The sequence below is a fragment of the Pseudophryne corroboree genome, chromosome 6 (genome assembly GCF_028390025.1).
Source record: "Pseudophryne corroboree isolate aPseCor3 chromosome 6, aPseCor3.hap2, whole genome shotgun sequence".
Taxonomy (NCBI): Eukaryota; Metazoa; Chordata; class Amphibia; order Anura; family Myobatrachidae; genus Pseudophryne; species Pseudophryne corroboree.
In genome coordinates, this window is record NC_086449.1 from 212,336,989 (window position 1) to 212,361,233 (window position 24,245).

The window sequence follows — 24,245 nt, forward strand, 5'->3', positions numbered from 1 at the left end:
GCTGAGCGGGTGTGTGACGTCAAATCCGGAACTGAATAGTCTGAAGTGAGCGCACGGGCTGAGTACGTTTTAAACTACTCTGAAACTACACAAAAATTTATTGCAGGCGCTCTGCGATAAAAACATTCGCACTTCTGCTAAGCTAAATGGGGTCATTCCGACCTGATCACTCACTGCAGTTTGTTGCAGCGCAGCGACCGGGTCGGAACTGCGCATTGCGCTGGTGCATGGCAGTCATCAGTGCCCAGCGATCGCCTCTGAGACAGAGGCGGTCACTGGGCGGGAGGGGGCTGAACGGCGGTGTTAAGCCGCCGTTTAGTAGGCACGGTGCGGCCAATGCAGGCGTGGCCGGACCATTGGGGGGGCATGGCGCGGCGGCTGCGTGATATCTCACGCAGCCGCTGCGGCCAGCGGCAGCGACACACAACTCCCGGCCAGTCGCAGGAGCTGCGCTGGCAGGGAGTTACTCCACAGATACAAAGGCATCGCCTCTGTGCAATGCTTTTGTATTTGTGCAGGGGGAGGGGGCAGCACTGACATGTAGAGATGTGCACCGGACATTTTTCGGGTTTTGTGTGTTGGTTTTGGATTAGGCTCCGCGGCCGTGTTTTGGATTCGGGTGCGTTTTGGCAAAACCTCCCTGAAAATTTTTAGTCGGATTCGGGTGTGTTTTGGATTCAGGTGTTTTTTTTAAAAAAAAACCTCAAAAACAGCTTAAATCATAGAATTTGTGGGTCATTTTGATCCCATAGTATTATTAACCTCAATAACCATAATTTCCACTAATTTCTAGTCTATTTTGAACACCTCACACCTCACAATATTATTTTTAGTCCTAAAATTTGCACCAAGGTCGCTGGATGACTAAGCTAAGCGACCCAAGTGGCCGGTACAAACACCTGACCCATCTAGGAGTGGCACTGCAGTGTCAGACAGGATGGCACTTAAAAAAATTAGCCCCAAACATCACATGATGCAGAGATAAATAAAATAAAATAAAAGAGGTGCAAGATGGAATTGTCCTTGGGCCCTCCCACCCACCCTTATGTTGTATAAACAGGACATGCACACTTTAACAAACCCATCATTTCAGAGACAGGGTCTGCCACACGACTGTGGCTGAAATGACTGGTTGGTTTGGGCCCCCACCAAAAAAGAAGCAATCAATCTCTCCTTGCACAAACTGGCTCTGCAGAGGCAAGATGTACACCTCCTCCTCATCGTCCGATTCCTCACCCCTTTCACTGTGTACATCCCCCTCCTCACAGATTATTAATTCGTCTCCACTGGAATCCACCATCTCAGGTCCCTGTGTACTTTCTGGAGGCAATTGTTGGTGAATGTCTCCACCGAGGAATTGATTATAATTCATTTTGATGAACATCATCTTCTCCACATTTTCTGGAAGTAACCTCGTACGCCGATTGCTGACAAGGTGAGCGGCTGCACTAAACACTCTTTCGGAGTACACACTGGAGGGGGGGCAACTTAGGTAAAATAAAGCCAGTTTGTGCAAGGGCCTCCAAATTGCCTCTTTTTCCTGCCAGTATACATACGGACTGTCTGACGTGCCTACTTGGATGCGGTCACTCATATAATCCTCCACCATTCTTTCAATGGTGACAGAATCATATGCAGTGACAGTAGACGACATGTCAGTAATCGTTGGCAGGTCCTTCAGTCCGGACCAGATGTCAGCACTCGCTCCAGACTGCCCTGCATCACCGCCAGCGGGTGGGCTCGGAATTTTTAGCCTTTTACTCGCAGCCCCAGTTGCGGGAGAATTTGAAGGAGGAGCTGTTGATGGGTCACGTTCCGCTTGACTTGACAAGTGTCTCACCAGCAGGTCTTTGCACCTCTGCACACTTGTGTCTGCCGGAAAGAGAGATACAACGTTGGCTTTAAACCTAGGATTGAGCACGGTGGCCAAAATGTAGTGCTCTGATTTCAACAGATTGACCACCCGTGAATCCTTGTTAAGTGAATTAAGGGCTCCATCCACAAGTCCCACATGCCTAGCGGAATCGCTCCCTTTTAGCTCCTCCTTCAATGCCTCCAGCTTCTTCTGCAAAAGCCTGATGAGGGGAATGACCTGACTCAGGTTGGCAGTGTCTGAACTGACTTCACGTGTGGCAAGTTCAAAGGGTTGCAGAACCTTGCACAACGTTGAAATCATTCTCCATTGCGCTTGAGTCAGGTGCATTCCCCCTCCTTTGCCTATATCGTAGGCAGATGTATAGGCTTGAATGGCCTTTTACTGCTCCTCCATCCTCTGAAGCATATAGAGGGTTGAATTCCACCTCGTTACCACCTCTTGCTTCAGATGATGGCAGGGCAGGTTCAGGATTGTTTGCTGGTGCTCCAGTCTTCGGCACGCGGTGGCTGAATGCCGAAAGTGGCTCGCAATTCTTCGGGCCACTGACAGCATCTCTTGCACGCCCCTGTCGTTTTTTAAATAATTCTACACCACCAAATTCAATGTATGTGCAAAACATGGGACGTGCTGGAATTTGCTCAGATGTTATGCACGTACAATATTGGTGGCATTGTCCGATGTCACAAATCCCCAGGAGAGTCCAATTGGGGTAAGCCATTCTGCGATGATGTTCCTCAGTTTCCGTAAGAGGTTGTCAGCTGTGTGCCTCTTATGGAAAGCGCTGATACAAAGCATAGCCTGCCTAGGAATGAGTTGGCGTTTGCGAGATGCTGCTACTGGTGCCGCCGCTGCTGTTCTTGTTGCGGGAGGCAATACATCTCCCAGTGGGCTGTCACGGTCATATAGTCCTGAGTCTGCCCTGCTCCACTTGTCCACATGTCCGTGGTTAAGTGGACATTGGGTACAACTGCATTTTTTAGGACACTGGTGACTCTTTTTCTGAAGTCTGTGTACATTTTCGGTATCGCCTGCCTAGAGAAATGGAACCTAGATGGTATTTGGTACCGGGGACACAGTACCTCAATCAAGTCTCTAGTTCCCTGTGAATTAACGGTGGATACCGGAAACATGTTTCTCACCACCCAGGCTGCCAAGGCCTGAGTTATCCGCTTTGCAGCAGGATGACTGCTGTGATATTTCATCTTCCTCGCAAAGGACTGTTGGACAGTCAATTGCTTACTGGAAGTAGTACAAGTGGTCTTCCGACTTCCCCTCTGGGATGACGATCAACTCCCAGCAGCAACAACAGCAGCGCCAGGAGCAGTAGGCGTTACACTCAAGGATCCATCAGAGGAATCCCAGTTAGGAGAGGACTCGTCAGACTTGCCAGTGACATGGCCTGCAGGACTATTGGCATTCCTGTCTAAGGAGGAATTGACACTGAGGGAGTTGGTGGTGTGGCTTGCAGGAGCTTGGGTACAAGAGGAAAGATTTAGTTGTCAGTGGACTGCTTCCGCTGTCCGCCAAAGTTTTTGAACTTGTCAATGACTTCTGATGAATGCGCTCCAGGTGACTTATAAGGGAGGATGTTCCTAGGTGGTTAACGTCCTTACCCCTACTTATTACAGGTTGACAAAGGCAGCACACGGCTTGACACCTGTTGTCCGCATTTCTGTTGAAATAATTCCACACCAAAGAGGTGATTTTTTTTGTAATTTGACCAGGCATGTCAATGGCCATATTCGTCCCACGGACAACAGGTGTCTCCCTGGGTGCCTGACTTAAACAAACCACCTCACCATCAGAATCCTCCTTGCCAATTTCCTCCTCAGCGCCAGCAACACCCATATCCTCATCCTGGGGTACTTCAACAGTGACATCTTCAATTTGACTATCAGGAACTGGACTGCGGGTGCTCCTTCCAGCACTTTCAGGGGGCGTGCAAATGGTGGAAGGCGCCACCTCTTCCCGTCCAGTGTTGGGAAGGTCAGGCATCGTAACCGACACAATTGGACTCTCCTTGGGGATTTGTGATTTAGAAGAACGTACAGTTCTTTGCTGTGCTTTTGCCAGCTTAAGTCTTTTCATTTTTCTATCTGGAGGATGAGTGCTTCCATCCTCATGTGAAGCTGAACCACTAGCCATGAACATAGGACAGGTCCTCAGCCGTTCCTCTCCACTCCGTGTCGTAAATGGCATATTGGCAAGTTTACGCTTCTCATCAGACGCTTTTAATTTTGATTTTTGGGTCATTTTACTGAACTTTAGTTTTTTGGATTTTACATGCTCTCTACTCTGACATTGGGCATCGGCCTTGGCAGACAACGTTGATGGTATTTCATCGTCTTGGCCATGACTAGTGGCAGCAGCTTCAGCATGAGGTGGAAGTGGATCTTGATCTTTCCCTATTTTACCCTCCACATTTTTGTTCTCCATTTTTTAATGTGTGGAATTATATGCCAGTAATATATCAATAGCAATGGCCTACTGTACTGTACTATATATGTATACCGTTGGTCACCAAAATGCTGCACTGTAATACTAGAAGCTATAGAAAAGTCTATATATTATTATATATAAATCAGTACAGAGCGGTGTAACTGTAACATGTGTGTCCTGACAAGCAGTATAGAAGCTATAGAAAAGTATATATATTACTGTATATCAGTATTAGTACAGATCGGTGTAACTGTGACACATGTATGTCCTGACAAGCAGTATAGAAGCTATAGAAAATTATTGAAAATTATTGTATATATCAGTACAGAGCAGTGTAACTGTGACACGTGTATCCTGACAAACAGTATAGAAGCTATAGAAAATGATTTAAAATTATTGTATATATCAGTACAGAGCGGTGTAACTGTGGCCCATGTGTCCTGACAAGCAGTATAGAAGCTATAGAAAATTATTTAAAATGATTGTATATATCATGTCACGATCCGGGTATCTGGACGCCATTTCTTACCCATCAGATGCCTCCTAAGGCTGGCTCAGCGCTCCAGCACCGGATCCCGTCTGTTATCCTAATGTTCACATTCCTGCATCCTCTCCTGTCTCTCTGAGACGCTGTCGCAGTGACGCCATGGTGCATCTGGCATGGCGTCTCCCGCGGCCTCCGCCGCCGTCCCTGGGCTTCTGCATGCAGAGTGTCAGAGTGGATTGCGTCGGCCGCGGCCTCCGCTGTGTCCGCGTGGTTGGATGTGCACTTGTCTGCCTGGCGTCTCCTGTTTCCAGTGGCCGGCGCCGCCATTACTGTTTTCATTACCACATGGATTACAAACCAAACTTCCCTCCAAGTGTCTGCATGGGCGCAGCCATCTTGGATTCTGTCAGCTGATCATTTCCTCCAATCTGTTGTCAGTATTGTTAATCTGCATAATTGCCTAGCCAATCCCTTCCTTGCTGCAGGTATAAATACACTGTGCCTGAGCAAGGAAGGCGTCAGTGCTTTGGTTGTCAAACCTAGTTCCTGTTTGTCTCTCTCCTGTGATTGTCTTCCAGGTTCCAGCTCCTGTCTCAAGACTTCCACCATAGAGACCCGCACCAGCATTCCACCTGCGGTGTAGCCTGACTCTCCGATCCATTTTGGATTCATCTGTTTCCAGCCACAACTTTACCTGCTTCCAGCCCAGCTTCCAGCAGAGTACAGCTTCTCTTAAAGGGCCGGTGTCCTTTCTACAGTTTACCACTCTCCACCGGTATTATTATTTCTCCGCTCTCAAGTTCTACATTTCATTCATATTGCATCGCTCTCAAGCTTCATTTATTATTTAACTGGTTCCAGCCAGTATCCACTCCGTGCCAACATCTGTCTGGTTCCAACCAAAACCCACAGCAGCTATTTTATTTACAGCAGTCCAGCTTTCCCTGGAACACCAGCTGGTACGATCCTGGGCTTTCTTCATTGCTACAGTCGGGCCTGGTAAGGACTTTCCAACTCGCAGATAATAAGAACTGTCTCATACTACCAGAGCTCTGTGGTCCCTGCCACCCTGTAGTACCCAGGAACTGTATTATTTCTCTGCTGATTTTATGTTTCTTTTACTGCTACTGTGATGCATGGAGTTTGTCATAAATAAACATCATTGACTTTTATTCAAGTTGTCGTGGTCACGCCTTCGGGCGGTTATTCTTCATGTTACTTACATGTCCAGGGGTCTGATACAACCTCCCAGGTTCCGGTACATCTCAGCCCCTACAACTGAGGCTGCCTCCCGTCAGCTCAGGCCCTCAGTTGTGACAGTAAGCACTGACCTAATGAATCCAGCCGGAGACCAGGATCAAGCGGCCAGGCCGATGCAAGAACTGGCAGCCCGACTAGAACATCAGGAGGCTGCACAGGGCCACATCATCCGCTGTCTCCAGGATCTCTCTACTCGGCTGGATGGGATTCAGACAACTCTCCGTGGATCAGGCGCGTCTGGTGCGTCAACCACAGTGACTCCAGCTATAACCCCACCCACCTTACCCATTTCTGCTCCACGTCTTCATCTTCCAACGCCAGCAAAATTTGACGGATCTCCAAGATTCTGCAGGGGATTTCTCAACCAGTGTGAGATTCAGTTTGAGCTACAACCTGGCAATTTTCCCAGTGACCGTACAAAAATTGCCTACATTATTTCTCTTCTCAGTGGCTCAGCCCTTGATTGGGCATCACCGTTATGGGAGAGGTCCGACACCCTGCTATCTTCTTACACTGCATTCGTGTCAACATTCAGGCGCATCTTCGACGAGCCAGGCCGGGTAACCTCAGCTTCATCCGAGATTCTCCGTTTACGCCAGGGGTCACGTACTGTAGGACAATATCTGATACAGTTCCAGATCCTGGCATCCGAACTGGTCTGGAACGACGAGGCCCTGTATGCTGCATTCTGGCATGGCTTATCTGAGCGTATTAAAGATGAGTTAGCTACCAGAGACTTACCTTCCAAGTTAGATGAGCTAATCTCACTCTGCACGAAAGTTGATTTACGTTTCAGAGAGAGAGCAACTGAGCGTGGAAGATCATCTGCTCCAAAATCTTCTGCTCCTCCTCCTCGCCAACTGTCACCATCTAAAGATGAGCCCATGCAAATTGGCCGTTCCCGTTTAACTCCTGCTGAGCGCCGAAGACGTCTCTCCGAGTCTCTCTGTCTTTACTGTGCAGCTCCGTCTCACACCATCAATGCCTGTCCCGAACGTCCGGGAAAACTCCAAACCCTAGCTCGCCCAGGAGAGGGTCGGCTAGGAGTAATGATCTCCTCTCCATCTCCTCAAGATTGTAATCTCCCAGTCTCGCTTCAAGTTGCTCAACGTTATCGGAACGTCATTGCCCTCCTTGATTCCGGAGAAGCTGGGAACTTTATTACCGAAGCCTATGTTAAACGGTGGTCCCTACCCACCGAGAGACTTCCTTCGTCCATCTCCTTAACTGCCGTGGATGGCAGCAAGATTTTTGATGCAGTTATTTCTCTAAGGACTCTACCAGTTCGTCTGAGAGTGGGAGTTCTTCATTCCGAATTCATTTCTTTTTTAGTGATTCCAAGAGCCACACATCCTGTGGTCCTGGGCCTTTCATGGCTCCGTCTTCACAATCCTACAATTGATTGGACGACTACGCAAATCCTGGCATGGGGTTCCTCCTGTGCTGAGACATGTTTGTTTAAAGTATTGCCTGTCTGTTCTTCCTCCCCCAGGTCGTCTGATGTTCCACCTCCTCCATATCAAGATTTCACGGATGTGTTCAGTAAAGCTTCTGCTGATATCCTTCCTCCTCATAGAGAATGGGACTGCCCGATTGATCTCGTTCCAGGGAAGGTTCCACCTCGAAGCCGAACTTATCCGTTGTCTCTGCCTGAGACGCATTCTATGGAGGAATACATTAAAGAGAACCTAGCAAAGGGGTTCATTCGACCTTCTTCTTCTCCAGCCGGCGCAGGCTTCTTTTTTGTAAAGAAGAAAGATGGTGGTCTGCGGCCGTGCATCGACTACAGAGGTTTGAACGACATTACCATCAAGAACCGTTATCCTTTACCCCTGATTACTGAGCTCTTCGACAGAGTTAGCGGAGCTACCATCTTTACTAAGCTGGACTTGAGAGGTGCATACAATCTCATCCGGATCCGTGAGGGTGACGAGTGGAAGACCGCCTTTAACACCCGTGACGGACATTATGAGTACCTCGTCATGCCCTTCGGATTGAGCAATGCTCCAGCTGTCTTCCAGCATTTTGTCAATGAGATCTTCAGAGACATTCTATACCGTCATGTCGTGGTCTATCTAGACGATATCCTCATTTTTTCCAACGATTTAGAGGAACATCGTTTTTGGGTTAAAGAGGTTCTGTCCCGTCTCCGTGTCAATCATCTCTATTGCAAATTAGAGAAATGCGTCTTTGAAGTCAAGTCCATTCCGTTTCTAGGGTACATTGTGTCCGGTTCCGGACTAGAGATGGATCCTGAGAAACTACAAGCAATCCAAAATTGGCCGGTACCCTTAACCCTCAAAGGGGTCCAGAGGTTCTTAGGGTTCGCCAACTATTACCGAAAGTTTATACGAGACTTTTCCACCATTGTGGCGCCTATTACTGCTTTCACTAAGAAGGGTGCTAACCCGTCCAAGTGGTCTGAAGAAGCCATGCAAGCATTTCATCTGTTAAAACAAAGGTTCATCTCTGCGCCTGTTCTGAAACAGCCTGACATCGACTCTCCTTTCATCTTAGAGGTGGATGCCTTCTCCGTTGGAGTAGGAGCGGTGTTATCTCAGAGGGCTAAAGATGGCCATTTACACCCTTGCAGTTTCTTCTCCCGGAAGTTCTCCCCAGCTGAGCGCAACTATGCCATTGGCGACCAGGAGTTGCTAGCCATCAAGCTCGCTCTAGAAGAGTGGAGGTATCTGTTGGAGGGAGCTTCTCATTCAATCACCATACTTACAGACCACAAGAACCTTTTATATCTGAAAGGCGCACAATGTCTCAACCCTTGTCAGGCCAGATGGGCACTTTTCTTTTCCAGGTTCGACTTTAAACTCCAGTTCTGTCCGGGCTCTCAGAATCGCAAGGCCGATGCCCTTTCCCGCTCATGGGAGCAAGAAAATGAGTCAGAGTCTTCAGACAAGCATCCTATTATAAATCCGTTGGCATTCTCCACGGTAGGGATGGACTCTACGCCCCCATCAGGGAAAAGTTTTGTGAAACCGATGCTAAGGAAGAAGCTCATGCATTGGGCCCATGCTTCCCGTTTTGCCGGACATACAGGTATCCAAAAAACCCTGGAGTTTATCTCTAGGTCCTATTGGTGGCCAACTCTGAAAAAGGACGTCTTGGAGTTTATTGCATCTTGCCCAAAGTGTGCTCAACATAAGGTATCCCGCCAGTCGCCTGCGGGGCAACTGGTTCCACTATCTGTTCCCCGTCGACCTTGGACCCATTTGTCGATGGATTTTATTACAGATTTATCCATGTGCAACAAGTTCAATACCATCTGGGTGGTAGTTGACCGGTTCACCAAGATGGCACACTTCATTCCTCTCACCGGTCTTCCGTCAGCTTCCAAGTTGGCTCAAGTATTCATACAAGAGATCTTCCGACTCCACGGTCTTCCTGAAGAAATTATCTCAGATCGAGGAGTTCAATTCACAGCCAAATTCTGGCGAAGTTTATGTCAAGTCCTCCAAGTCAAGCTAAAGTTTTCCACGGCTTACCATCCTCAGACCAATGGTCAAACCGAGAGGGTGAATCAGGACTTGGAGGCCTTCCTCCGCATCTATGTGTCCTCCTCTCAAGATGACTGGGTTCAATTACTTCCCTGGGCCGAGTTCTGTCATAACAACCAGTATCATTCTTCATCTGCTTCAACACCATTCTTCACTAACTTTGGATTCCACCCTAAAGTCCCTGAGTTCCAACCGCTTCCAGCAACTTCTGTTCCCGCAGTGGATATCACCTTGCATCAGTTTGCCAATATCTGGAAGAGCGTACGATCAGCTCTGCTCAAGGCATCGTTCAGGTACAAGAAGTTTGCGGATAGGAAGCGTCGAGCAGTTCCTGCTCTCAAGGTGGGTGATCGGGTATGGTTATCCACGAAGAATTTGAGGTTAAGAGTTCCCAGTATGAAGTTTGCACCTCGCTATATCGGTCCTTTCAAGATTGAACAAGTCATCAATCCTGTTGCTTACAGACTCCAGTTGCCTCCCTTCTTAAAAATACCCAGGACATTCCATGTTTCCCTGTTGAAACCGCTGATCTTAAATCGGTTTCATTCCTCACTTCCTCCAACTTCGAAAGTCCAAACTCAATGAGGCGTTGAGTATGAAGTGGCTAAGATCCTGGACTCACGTCACCGTTACGGTCAACTACAATATCTTATTGACTGGAAGGGTTATGGCCCTGAGGAACGTTCATGGACCAATGCTTCTGATGTCCATGCTCCTGCCTTGGTCCGGAGATTCCATTCCAAGTTTCCTCAAAAGCCAAAGAAGTGTCCTGGGGCCACTCCTAAAGGGGGGGGTGCTGTCACGATCCAGGTATCTGGACGCCATTTCTTACCCATCAGATGCCTCCTAAGGCTGGCTCAGCGCTCCAGCACCGGATCCCGTCTGTTATCCTAATGTTCACATTCCTGCATCCTCTCCTGTCTCTCTGAGACGCTGTCGCAGTGACGCCATGGTGCATCTGGCATGGCGTCTCCCGCGGCCTCCGCCGCCGTCCCTGGGCTTCTGCATGCAGAGTGTCAGAGTGGATTGCGTCGGCCGCGGCCTCCGCTGTGTCCGCGTGGTTGGATGTGCACTTGTCTGCCTGGCGTCTCCTGTTTCCAGTGGCCGGCGCCGCCATTACTGTTTTCATTACCACATGGATTACAAACCAAACTTCCCTCCAAGTGTCTGCATGGGCGCAGCCATCTTGGATTCTGTCAGCTGATCATTTCCTCCAATCTGTTGTCAGTATTGTTAATCTGCATAATTGCCTAGCCAATCCCTCCCTTGCTGCAGGTATAAATACACTGTGCCTGAGCAAGGAAGGCGTCAGTGCTTTGGTTGTCAAACCTAGTTCCTGTTTGTCTCTCTCCTGTGATTGTCTTCCAGGTTCCAGCTCCTGTCTCAAGACTTCCACCATAGAGACCCGCACCAGCATTCCACCTGCGGTGTAGCCTGACTCTCCGATCCATTTTGGATTCATCTGTTTCCAGCCACAACTTTACCTGCTTCCAGCCCAGCTTCCAGCAGAGTACAGCTTCTCTTAAAGGGCCGGTGTCCTTTCTACAGTTTACCACTCTCCACCGGTATTATTATTTCTCCGCTCTCAAGTTCTACATTTCATTCATATTGCATCGCTCTCAAGCTTCATTTATTATTTATCTGGTTCCAGCCAGTATCCACTCCGTGCCAACATCTGTCTGGTTCCAACCAGAACCCACAGCAGCTATTTTATTTACAGCAGTCCAGCTTTCCCTGGAACACCAGCTGGTACGATCCTGGGCTTTCTTCATTGCTACAGTCGGGCCTGGTAAGGACTTTCCAACTCGCAGATAATAAGAACTGTCTCATACTACCAGAGCTCTGTGGTCCCTGCCACCCTGTAGTACCCAGGAACTGTATTATTTCTCTGCTGATTTTATGTTTCTTTTACTGCTACTGTGATGCATGGAGTTTGTCATAAATAAACATCATTGACTTTTATTCAAGTTGTCATGGTCACGCCTTCGGGCGGTTATTCTTCATGTTACTTACATGTCCAGGGGTCTGATACAACCTCCCAGGTTCCGGTACATCTCAGCCCCTACAACTGAGGCTGCCTCCCGTCAGCTCAGGCCCTCAGTTGTGACATATCAGTACAGAGTGGTGTAACTGTGACACATGTGTGTCCTGACAAGCAGTATAGAAGCTATAGAAAATTATTTAAAATGATTGTATATATCAGTACAGAGTGGTGTAACTGTGACACATGTGTGTCCTGACAAGCAGTATAGAAGCTATAGAAAATTATTTAAAATTATTGTATATATCAGTACAGAGCGGTGTAACTGTGACCCATGTGTCCTGACAAGCAGTATAGAAGCTATAGAAAAGTATATATATTATTGTATATATATCAGTACAGAGCAGTGTAACTGTGACACATGTGTCCTGACAAGCAGTATAGAAGCTATAGAAAAGTATGTATATTACTGTATATCAGTAGTAGTACAGAGCGGTGTAACTGTGACACATGTGTGTCCTGACAAGCAGTATAGAAGCTATAGAAAATTATTTAAAATTATTGTATATATCAGTACAGAGCGGTGTAACTGTGACCCATGTGTTCTGACAAGCAGTATAGAAGCTATAGAAAAGTATATATATTATTGTATATATATCAGTACAGAGCGGTGTAACTGTGACACATGTGTCCTGACAAGCAGTATAGAAGCTATAGAAAAGTATATATATTACTGTATATCAGTAGTAGTACAGAGCGGTGTAACTGTGACACATGTGTCCTGACAAGCAGTATAGAATCTATAGAAAAGTATATATATTACTGTATATATCAGTACAGAGCAGTGTAACTGTGACACATGTGTCCTGACAAGCAGTATAGAGGCTATATAAAAGTATATATATTATTGTATATCTCAGTACAGAGTGGGTGTAACTGTGACCATGTGTCCTGACAAGCAGTATAGAAGCTATAGAAAAGTATATATATTACTGTATATATCAGTACAGAGCAGTGTAACTGTGACTATGTGTCCTGACAAGCAGTATAGAGGCTATAAAAAGTATATATATTATTGTATATATCAGTACAGAGCGGTGTAACTGTGACCATGTGTCCTGACAAGCAGTATAGAAGCTATAGAAAAGTATATATATTATATACTGGTGGTCCCCAGTCCCCACAATGCAGCACACTGATCAGATATTTGCAGCACACTGAGCACAGATATGGAGCGTTTTCAGGCAGAGAACGTAGATATTTTCAGCACACTGAACACAGATTATTTGCAGCACACTGAGCACAGATATTTTCAGCACACTGAGCACAGATTATGGAGCATTTCAGGGAGGGAACGCAGCCACATCCTCTCCGTTCAATCTCTAAAGCACGAGTGCAAATGGCGGCGACGCGCGGCTCCTTATATAGAATACGAATCTCGCGAGAATCCGACAACGGGATGATGACGTTCGGGCACGTTCTGGTTAACCGAGCAAGGCGGGAAGATCCGAGGCTGCCTCGGAACCGTGTAAAATAGGTGAAGTTTGGGGGGTTCGGATCACGAGGAACCGAACCCGCTCATCTCTACTGACATGCGGGACGGACTAGCCCTGAGCTGGGCGTCCCCCCGCATGTCTGAAAACATGATCGTAGCTGTGCTAAATTTAGCACAGCTACGATCAACTCGGAATGACCCCCAAAATACACTCCCAGTGGGCGGCGGCATATCGTTTGCGTGGCTGCTAAAAACTGCTAGCGAGCGATCAACTCAAAATGACCCCCTATATGCAATCCAAAACCTGAGATTCAGTTTTTAAATCCGAGTTCCAAATTCAAGGAAAGACCTGACTCAGGATTTGGTCCACTTGGATCCCCAAAAGTGATCTGAGTCGGGATTCAGTTCAAATTGGATCCCCACAGTTCAGGTGTGTTCGGATTTCAGCAACTGCTCATCTCTACTATATAAACTCACCTTTCATTGTTGTTTAAGTTAGTGATGAGCGGGTTCGGTTCCTCGGAAACCGAACCCCCCCGAACTTCACCCATTTTACACGAGTTTGAGGCATACTCAGATTCTCCCGAATGGCTCGGTTAACCCGAGCGTGCCCGAACGTCATCATCCCGCTGTCGGATTCTCGCGAGATTCGGATTCTATATAAGCAGCCGCGCGTCGCCGCCATTTTCACTCGTGCATTGGAAATGTTAGAGAGAGGACGTGGCTGGCGTCCTCTCCGTTTATTAATAATATTTGTGCTTATTGCTTAATTGTGGGGACTGGGGAGCAGCTGTATTATATAGGAGGAGTACAGTGCAGAGTTTTGCTGACAGTGACCACCAGTATACGTTGTCTGCCTGAAAAACACTCCATATCTGTGCTCGGTGTGCTGCATATATCTGTGCTCACACTGCTTTATTGTGGGCACTGGGGACCTCCAGTATATTATATAGGAGGAGTACAGTGCAGAGTTTTGCTGACCAGTGACCACCAGTATACGTTGTCTGCCTGAAAAACACTCCATATCTGTGCTCAGTGTGCTGCATATATCTGTGCTCACACTGCTTAATTGTGGGGACTGGGGAGCAGCTGTATTATCCAAAGTAGGACTGCAGCAAAGAAGGCTAATAAGATATTAGCATGCATAAAACGGGGTATTGATGCTAGGGACGAGAGTATTATACTCCCGTTATATAAATCACTAGTGAGGCCACACCTTGAATGCTGTGTACAATTCTGGGCACCGTACTACAAAAAGGATATCCTGGAGCTAGAAAAGGTTCAGAGGAGGGCGACCAAACTAATTAAGGGCATGGAGACGATGGAATACAAGGAAAGGCTTGAAAGACTAGGCATGTTTACATTGGAAAAGCGGAGACTAAGAGGGGATATGATCAACATCTACAAATATATAAGGGGACAATACACAGAGCTTGCGCGGGACCTGTTTTTGGTTAGATCAACACAGAGGACTCGTGGACACTCGCTCAGGTTAGAGGAGAGGAGATTCCGCACAATACGGCGTAAAGGCTTTTTCACGTTAAGGACAATGCGTGTTTGGAATTCCCTGCCTGAGGGAGTTGTAATGGCGGAATCTGTCAACACCTTTAAGAATGGGTTAGATAAATTCCTAATGGATAAGGATATCCAGGGGTATGGTGCATAGTCATGCATTATAGTTACTATAAATAGGGATAAAATGCAACGGCTGACAGCAGCATCAGGTGTTTGTGTCGGCCACTTGTGTCGCTTAGCTTAGTCACACAGCGACCTTGGTGCGCCTCTTTTTTTCTTTGCATCATGTGCTGTTTGGGGACAATTTTTTTGAAGTGCCATCCTGTCTGACACTGCAGTGCCACTCCTAGATGGGCCAGGTGTTTGTGTCGGTCACTTGTGTCGCTTAGCTTAGCCATCCAGCGACCTTGGTGCAAATTTTAGGACTAAAAATAATATTGTGAGGTGTGAGGTGTTCAGAATAGACTGAAAATGAGTGGAAATTATGGTTATTGAGGTTAATAATACTATGGGATCAAAATGACCCCCAAATTCTATGATTTAAGCTGTTTTTGAGGGTTTTTTTTGTAAAAAAACACCCGAATCCAAAATACAACCGAATCCGACTAAAAATTTTCAGGGTGGTTTTGCCAAAACGCGTCCGAATCCAAAACACGGCCGTGGAACCGAATCCAAAACCAAAACACAAAACCCGAAAAATTTCCGGTGCACATCACTAGTTTAAGTGCACCTGTCACCTACACACAGTGACAGCAATTTTGGAAATGTTAAGATCTTTGATAGAGCAGCCTATTGTTTCCCTGGGAATAAATGATGTCACTGAAGGGAATGTTGACAACCAATTTTGTAGCATAAGTAACAGCAAAATTAATTGACAGCAAAAACACGCAGACTCCCATTGCTTCTTTGTTTGCACAAGTGTGCCTACAGGGTGCGTTGCCTTCATACTTGATAAATAAGCTCCCCAACAAGGGTAATAATCACTGGTGGTGATCACATTAATTTTGAAAAACACCCAGTTTCTCCAGAAAAAATACTTTTTGACAAATAAGCTCAGAGTTCTATACCTAAAACCACCTTTTAAGGATAGCTAAAGGACCGGGGCTGTGTGCTTGTCCCTATGTCTGAAATGTGCCAGCCTGCCCCTAAGCAAAGTCATCATCATCCTGCATTTGCACCTACACTCTATCATAGGATATGCCTCCTAACAGGTATATGTGTGTATTGCTGCAGGTCTGCCTGACCATCCCTTTCCGCCTCCTTTCTGCCTCTGCAGTCATTTAGGAGGTGCAAGGACCAGATATGCAAAAGTCTGCAATCATGCATAATTGTGTGTTCACTTTTGTGAGCATGTGTAGGTCAGTTTCACACTTGACATTGGGGGTCATTCAGAGTTGATCGCTCGCTAGCTACTTTTAGCAGCCGTGCAAATGCATAGTCGCCGCCCAAGGGGGAGTGTATTTTCACTGTGCAAGTGTGTGAACTCGTGTGCAGCCGAGCGGGATGAAAAAGTTTTTTGCAGTTTCAGAGTAGATCTGGACTTACTCAGCCCTTGTGATCACTTCAGCCTGTCAGGTCCCGGAATTGACATCAGACACCCGTCCTGCAAAAATTTGGACACGCCTGCGTTTTTCCCAACACTCCCAGAAAACGGTCAGTTGACACTCATAAACGCCTTCTTCCTGTCAATCTTCGCTAAATCTATCTCCCAGCACTTCCCGAAGTACCGAACTTCACCATTCGAATCCAGTTCCGAGCCAGGCTCGGGTTTTCCTGCCTGACTCGGAAGCCAGAACGAGGCAAAACGTCATCATCCCGCTGTCGGATTCTCGCGGGGTTTGGATTCCATATAAGAAGCCGCGCATCCCCGCCATTTTAACTCTGGCATTGGAGAGCGTAGAGAGAGGACGTGTCTCCGTCCTCAGTGTCCTCTGCGGTAGTGTCTTGTGCTATATTTGTCCAGTCACAGTGTTTGTGTCCTCTTGCTGCCATATGTCCATTGCTGCTGTGTTGTGCTGCATCAGTTCAGTGTTGCTGTGTTGTGCTGCATCAGACCAGTGGTAGTGTCCTGGCCATCAGTCATTCCAGTGACCAGGCAGTCAGAGTGGTATACGCTGCTGCTATACAGTATGTCCACTGCTGCCGTATTATAATAATAATAATAATAATAATAACAACAACAAGAAGTCCCTTACAGTGTTGCTGTGTTGTGCTGCATCAGACCAGTGGTAGTGTCCTGTCCATCAGTCATTCCAGTCACCAGGCAGTCACAGTGATATACGCTGCTGCTATATGTCCACTGCTGCCGTATTATAATAATAATAACAACTACAAGTCCCTTACAGTGTTGCTGTGTTGTGCAGCATCAGACCAATTGTAGTGTCCTGGCCATCAGTCATTCCAGGCAGTCACAGTGGTATACGCTGCTGCTATATGTCCACTGCTGCCGTATTATAATAATAATAATAATAATAATAATAACAACAACAACAACAAGTGCCATACAGTGTTGCTGTGTTGTGCTGCATCAGACCAGTGGTAGTGTCCTGGTCATCAGCCATCAGTCATTCCTGTGCCGCATATCGTGTTATATAATGCCAAAAAAAAATGGAGAACAAAAGTTTGGAGGTTAAAATAGGGAAAGATCAAGAACCACATCCTCCTAGTGCTGAAGCTGCTGCCACTAGCCATGACATAGACGATGAAATGCCATCAACATCGTCTGCCAAGGCCGATGCCAAATGTGATAGTAGAGGGCATGTAAAATCCAAAAAGCCAAAGTTCAGTAAAAAGACACAAAAAAAAGAAATTTAAATGGTCTGAGAAGAAACGTAAACTTGCCAATATGCCATTTACGACACGGAGTGGCAAGGAACGGCTGAGGCCCTGGCCTATGTTCATGACAAGTGGTTCAGCTTCACATGATGATGGAAGCCCTTATAACTGAGGCCTTGACACTTATGTTGGTGTTAGATGTGCGTCCGGTATCCGCCATTAGTGCAGTGGGCTTTAGACAATTGATGAAGGTATTGTGTCCCCTGTACCAAATCCCATCTAGATTCCACTTCACTAGTCCGGCGATACCGAGATTTTGCCATTTAATTCCAGTGATTTGGACGCATAATTCCAGTGATTTTGCCATTTAATTCCAGTGATTTGGATGTATAATTCCAGTGATTTTGCAGTATTATTACAGTGATTTTGCAGTATAATTCCAGTGATTTTGGCATTTATTTCCAGTGATTTGGACGTATAATTCCTGTGATTTTGCCATTTAATTCCAGTGATTTTGCCATTTAATTCCAGTGATTTGGACGTATAATTCCAGTGATTTTGCAGTATAATTCCAGTGATTTGGACGTATAATTCCAGTGATTTGGACGTATAATTCCAGTGGTAATTGTTTGTGTCACTTGGCTTAGTCATACAGCTACCTCATTGCATCTCTTCGACATCTTTGCATGAGGTGCTGTTTGGGGCCTAGTTTTTGAAAAGTGCCATCCTGTTTGACACTGCCGTATGAGTCCAGGGGTACTGCTGTATTAGTCCTGGGGTACTGCCGTATAATTCCACCAATTGCAGAATTTTTTAAAAATTATAGGAGCGTGCTGGAGATGCTGTCAGTGGACCGAACAATTGCGGCCCACTCTCGACATTCAGCCACTGCGTGACACTACTAGATGGGCCAGGTGGTTGTGTCGCTTAGCTTAGTCATACAGCAACCTTGGTGCACCTTTTTTCTTCTTTGCATCATGTGCTTTTTGGGGACTATTTTTACAAGTAGCTGTATGGCTAAGCTAAGTGGCACAAACACCTGGCTCATCTAGGAGTGTCACTGCAGTGTCAGACTGGATGGCACTTTAAAAAACTAGGCCCCAAACAGCACGTCATGCAAAGAAGAAAAAGAGGTGCAATGAGATAGCTGTATGACTAAGCTAAGCGAAAAAAACACCTGGCCCATCTAGTAGTGGCATGCAGTGGCTTAATGTCGAAAGTGGCCCGGAATTTTTCAGTCCACTGATGGCATCTCCTGCATGCCCCTGTTATTTTTCAAAAATTCTGCAATTGGTGGACTTATACGGCAGTACTGCTGGACTAATACAACAGTACTCCTGGACTTAAACGGCAGTGTCAGACAGGATGGCACTTAAAAAAACTAGGCCCCAAACAGCACTTCATGCAAAGAAGTAAAAGAGGTGCAATGAAGAAGCTGTATGGCTAAGCTAAGTGACACAAGTATGCGGCACAAACACCTGGCCCATCTAGGAGTGGCACTGAAGTGTCAGACAGGATGGCACTTTAAAAAACTAGGCCCCAAACAGAACATCATGCAAAGAAGAAAAAGAGGTGCAATGAGGTAGCTGTATGACTAAGCTAAGCGAAACAACCACCTGGCCCATCTAGTAGTGGCTGAATGTTGAAAGTGGCCCGCAATTTTTCAGTCCACTGATGGCATCTCCTGCACGCCCCTGTCATTTTTAAAAAATTCTGCAATTGGTGAACTTATACGGCAGTACCGCTGGACTAATACAACAGTACCCCTGGACTTATACGGCAGTGTCAGACAGGATGGCACTTTAAAAAAACATGCCCCTAACAGCACATGATGCAAAGATGAAAAAGAGGTGCACCAAGGTCACTGTATGACTAAGCTAAGCGACACAAGTGTGCGGCACAAACAGCTGGCCCATCTAGGAGTGCCACTGCAGTGTCAGACAGGAGGGCAGATATAAAAAAAGGCCCCAAGCAGCACATCATGCAGAGATGTAAAAGAGGTGCAATGAGGTAGCTGTATGACTAAGCTAAGTGACACAAACAATTGGCCCATCTAGGAGTGGCATTGCAGTGTCTGACAGGAGGGCAGATATAAAAATAAGGCCCCAAACAGCACATCATGCAAAGATGAAAAAGAGGTGCAATGAGGTAGCTGTATGACTAAGCTAAGTGACACAAACAATTGGCCCATCTAGGAGTGGCACTGCAGTGTTAGACAGGAGGGCAGATATAAAAAAAGGCCCCAAACAGCACATTCTGCAAAGATGAATAAGAGGTGCAATGAGGTAGCTGTATGACTAAGCTAAGCGACACAAGAGTGCAGCATTAACACCTGGCCCCTCTAGGAGTGGCACTGCAGTGGCAGACAGGATGGCAGTTTTCAAAAACTAGGCCCCAAACAGCACATCATGCAAAGAAGAAAAAGAGGTGCAATTAGGTAGCTGTATGACTAAGCTAAGCGACACAAGTGTGCGGCACAAACAACATGGGATGTGCTGGAATTTGCCCAGATGTAATACACGCACAATATTGGTGGCACAGGAGAGTGTACCCCTAAACCACACACACACATGGCAAAGCCTGTAAAATTAATTTGGATAATAATAACTCTTTTATTTGGAGCTGTTATAAATTATATTCAGCAAAGGCGAGCGTACACCTACACCACACAGGGCAAACCCTGTAAAAATTATTTGGATAATAATATAAGTAATGCATATAACCCTTTTATTTGGAGTAAATAATATACAGCACAGGACAGCACCACTGAATTTATTTATATGGCAGCACCACTGGACTGGATTTATACAGAATTATATGGATTTATATGGAATTATATGGCAGGATCACTGGATTTACACACCAGTACCACTGGATTTATACGGCAATACCACTGGACTGGATTTATACGCCAGTACCAGGCAATATCACTGGAATTATACAGCAAAATCACTGGAATTATACAGCAATATCACTGGAATTATACGGCAATATCACTGGAATTATACAGCAGTATCATAGGAATTATACAGCAATATCACGGGAATTATACAGCAATATCACTGGAATTATACGGCAATATCACTGGAATTATACAGCAGTATCATAGGAATTATACAGCAATATCACGGGAATTATACGGCAGGATCACTGTAATTATACGGCAGGATTACTGGAATTATACGGCAGGATTACTGGAATTATACGGCAATATCACAGGAATTATACGGCAGTATCACCTAACCGAACCCACTCATCGCTAGATATTAGTACAGTAGACATTACACAGAATGCCATGTAGCAATCCAGAATCTTTAGCTATGGAACCCCTGTAAAGTCTCAATGGCATACTGATTTGAATTATGACAAAACTTGTCACAAATGCAAGATAAACCAAAGTACAACTTATATCAAAATCTGAACATGGCAGAAAGTGATCATTACACATTTCCTCGCTGCTATATAGGGTTTCTTCAGTTGACATTGTTTAATTAGTAGGTTAGTATCCTCTTTAGACAGTAGTTTCTTTCATAGGCTTGCTGTTGAAAGTGGAGTATACAACTGTGCAGACTCTACATTGGTTTTTTGAGGAGAGGCTTCATTCTCTAACCAAGATGGCCACCAAGGTTACTGCTGCACATGCGTGACACCATCTTGGTACCATGCAGAGTGACGTGGTGGGAGACAGGCGCCTAACATATGTAAATAATGTAAAAACAAACGCACACGTATACTGCTGTGTAATAAACAAGGTAAAAATGTGTATAGCTCCATTATGGAGTATGTGTGGAAAGCTGGCAGAAAGCACAGAAATCACAGCCCCGTACGTAGTAAGGGAGCCGGCTAACTGACCCTAAACAGCCTATCTTACTTCCAAGTGTAACAGAGGCTGTGTGATTTGCTCCTTTTTGTTGCTGCAGACTCAGGAAAGTTCCTGAAGTGCATGAAATGCATTTGAACCATTAGAGAAGACTGGAGACAGGTGTTACACAGCACCAACTGCAGTGACATAACTCCTGGCCCCCGCCGCAACTTGCCAGTAGCTAAATGTGCTGCACAGAGACTTGCTACCAACAACCAGCGTACAGTCAGTGCTACACTTGGAGGTAAGACAGAGCTAGTTAGGGTCAGTTAGCTGGCACATCTACTACACATGGGGCTGTGATTTCTGGACATCAAGCTATCCACACATACTCCATAATGGAGCTATACACATTGTTGTTTATGCAGCAGTATACAGTATGTGAGTCTTTGTTTTAGAGTTTTCACTTTTACATGTTATTGCACATTTTATCTTGCTTTAATTGCCTTGTTTAGTCCCCAATATTTACAATTTATCTAAGCAGCTTTCTTCATATCAGCATAAAGTACTTCTTCATTTTTTAACATGTAGCTTAATTGTCATTAGGGTGGCCAATCCCAGGTAATTTTTTAAATACCGGGAATCGGGATTGAAAAATGATCAATCCTGGGATTCCCGGGATACCCAGGTTTGGATTCTTTTCTATGTGTCCCTCCCACCCCCTCCCTGTCCTGCCCAGCCCTGCCCAGCCCAGCCTAAATAACTCACCCTAATCTGGAGGGGAGGGTGGACCACTTCCTGTGAGGTGCGAGGCAGTGCAGTGCGGTGGTGAGGCCAGTCCGGCGGGCTGCTGGCTGCGCAGCGTGACCTCTTACTTCATGCTATGCTGCTCCATGTGCACAGTCGGGGTGAGGGGGAGCTGATCAGGGGGAGTCGGGCAGCATCCGAGCTTCCTGAGGACGCTCAACACTGCACGGCAGAGAAAAAAAATAAGGTGGCTGCCAATCCTAAAATCCCCGGGTTTGGAAGCTCCAATCCCAGGATTGAATCCCGGACAATTTTAGGCCGGGATCCCACCGATCCTGTGATTGGCCACCATAATTGTCATTATAGGGATCCCTGAATCTCATGAAAAAAATGCTGACAATACCCACAAAGCATTTAGAGGGTGAGATGTACTAATAGTAAAATGCGGTCAAACCTCTGAACACTGCGGTTTTATGAGATTTTCCGCAATCCACATTTGTATCGAGCTCCGGAAAGTGAAACTTTCTATAGATGGCATTGCCTGCAGAAGCCTATGGGCTCCTTTCCGCTCAAATCTCCCTCTGTCCCCCCCTCTCCCACACTTCCCCGACTTGCACATGAACAGGCTGATGGTCACACATGCGTGATAGGACACCCCGGACATAAATCCAGAAGTCTTCACAACATGAATGATAGCTCTTATGGGAAGAGCTGTCCTTTTTCATAAAATTGCTGAATTATTCATGCATTTGTCTCTAATAAAACCACTAAGCATGTCGTAAGTGGTGGGATGTATCAATACAATGGGCCTGATTCAGAGATGGACTCTGTCACATTGATTCAGCATCTTTGGACGCATCAGCGATATGAAATACACTAATACAACAGTAGGCATCTTGTGTAAATAGATAAATCCTCCTTGCTTCTGTGATCTGCTGCTGCGTCCTAAGACACAGCATCAGATCAGTCTGAGAAAACATCAGCCATCTGAGACGCAGACCCTGGCCTTGGCACTCCCATAAAATGGGAGCAAAAATCTCCTTTTATGGAACACTGGCCATCCTTGCCACCAGTTCGCCCCTAAACCGCCATAGCTGGTCAATCAGTCTGCGGCTTTGGAGAACAGTTATACCTCTTTCATACCAAAAATGCAGGGTCTTACCCAGGAATACGGTCCCGGGATCATGCAGGGACATTCCCCGGTAAGACGCCTTGCATACCGCAGTCAGCAGCCCGGCATATTGCCGGGTTGCTGACGTCAGCGGTGACGCGGCGAGGGCGGCACTAGAGATCACATGATCTCCAAGCACCGCCTGTACATAGAGAGTGAACTGGAGCTGTGGCACATTGACCCGGCTCCCGTTTAAACCGCACAGTGAGCCGAGTTGAACACGGGTTCAACCCTGGTCAAGAGCAGGGTTGAAATACCGGGTCACTGGACCCAGTATATCAACCCCGGTACCCTTTCATACCGCACATGAACACGTGTTATGTGCGTTCATGTGCCAATAACCCATGTTCAGAGGTGCTGGTGTGAAAGGGGTATAAGAGACATCGTGGTAGAAGACAGGCATATGCGCTGTACAGATACTGTAAATGCACTGATCTGATAACATTGGTGCACTATGCAACAATCGGGTTTGCATAATACTCTGAACCAGGCCCAAAATGCGATGCATGATACATCCCTACCAGATACTGTAGCTACTGTAGCCACTGGTCTTAATTTCTGATAACTGTAGAGGGGCAGCGTTTGCACTGGTGCTAATTTTCTACCACACATCCTCACAAATTTACATTATTAGCAGATTAACGTTCCTGGTTTACTCATTCTCTTGTATGCAGTATCTCAGAGGCATCTGCTACACCATACATGTATGTCAGAGCAAAAGGATGGCTGTTTTAATGGACAATACTTTAGAAATTGATCACTCAGACAAAGCTCTATCTTGATAATTTATGGCCATTCGGTTTGACACCTATATTAATTGCATTTTGACCGGAAAGTGAGAAACCCATAATTTATTACCAAGCATAACACAGTTTAAGAGAATATTTGTGAAGCCACCAACGTGTCTAGAACAAATTGAGCGTTAGGGTGTGCTGGGATGAACCATATATCAAACTAATCTCTTTGATCAATTCTTCATGTGCAGACTCCAAAATTCTGTACCTAAAAACAAGACGTTCTGGTTAATCTTTCCCACACGTGAAAAGTGTTGTGGGTTTCATGGCTGTATATACAGTAGGTGCTCTTAGTATACTGTGGAGTTTAACATAAAACAATAAGCATTCTCAAATAAAGGCATCATTGCAATGTACAAAATATAAGTTACATATTTATCTTCACAATATATTT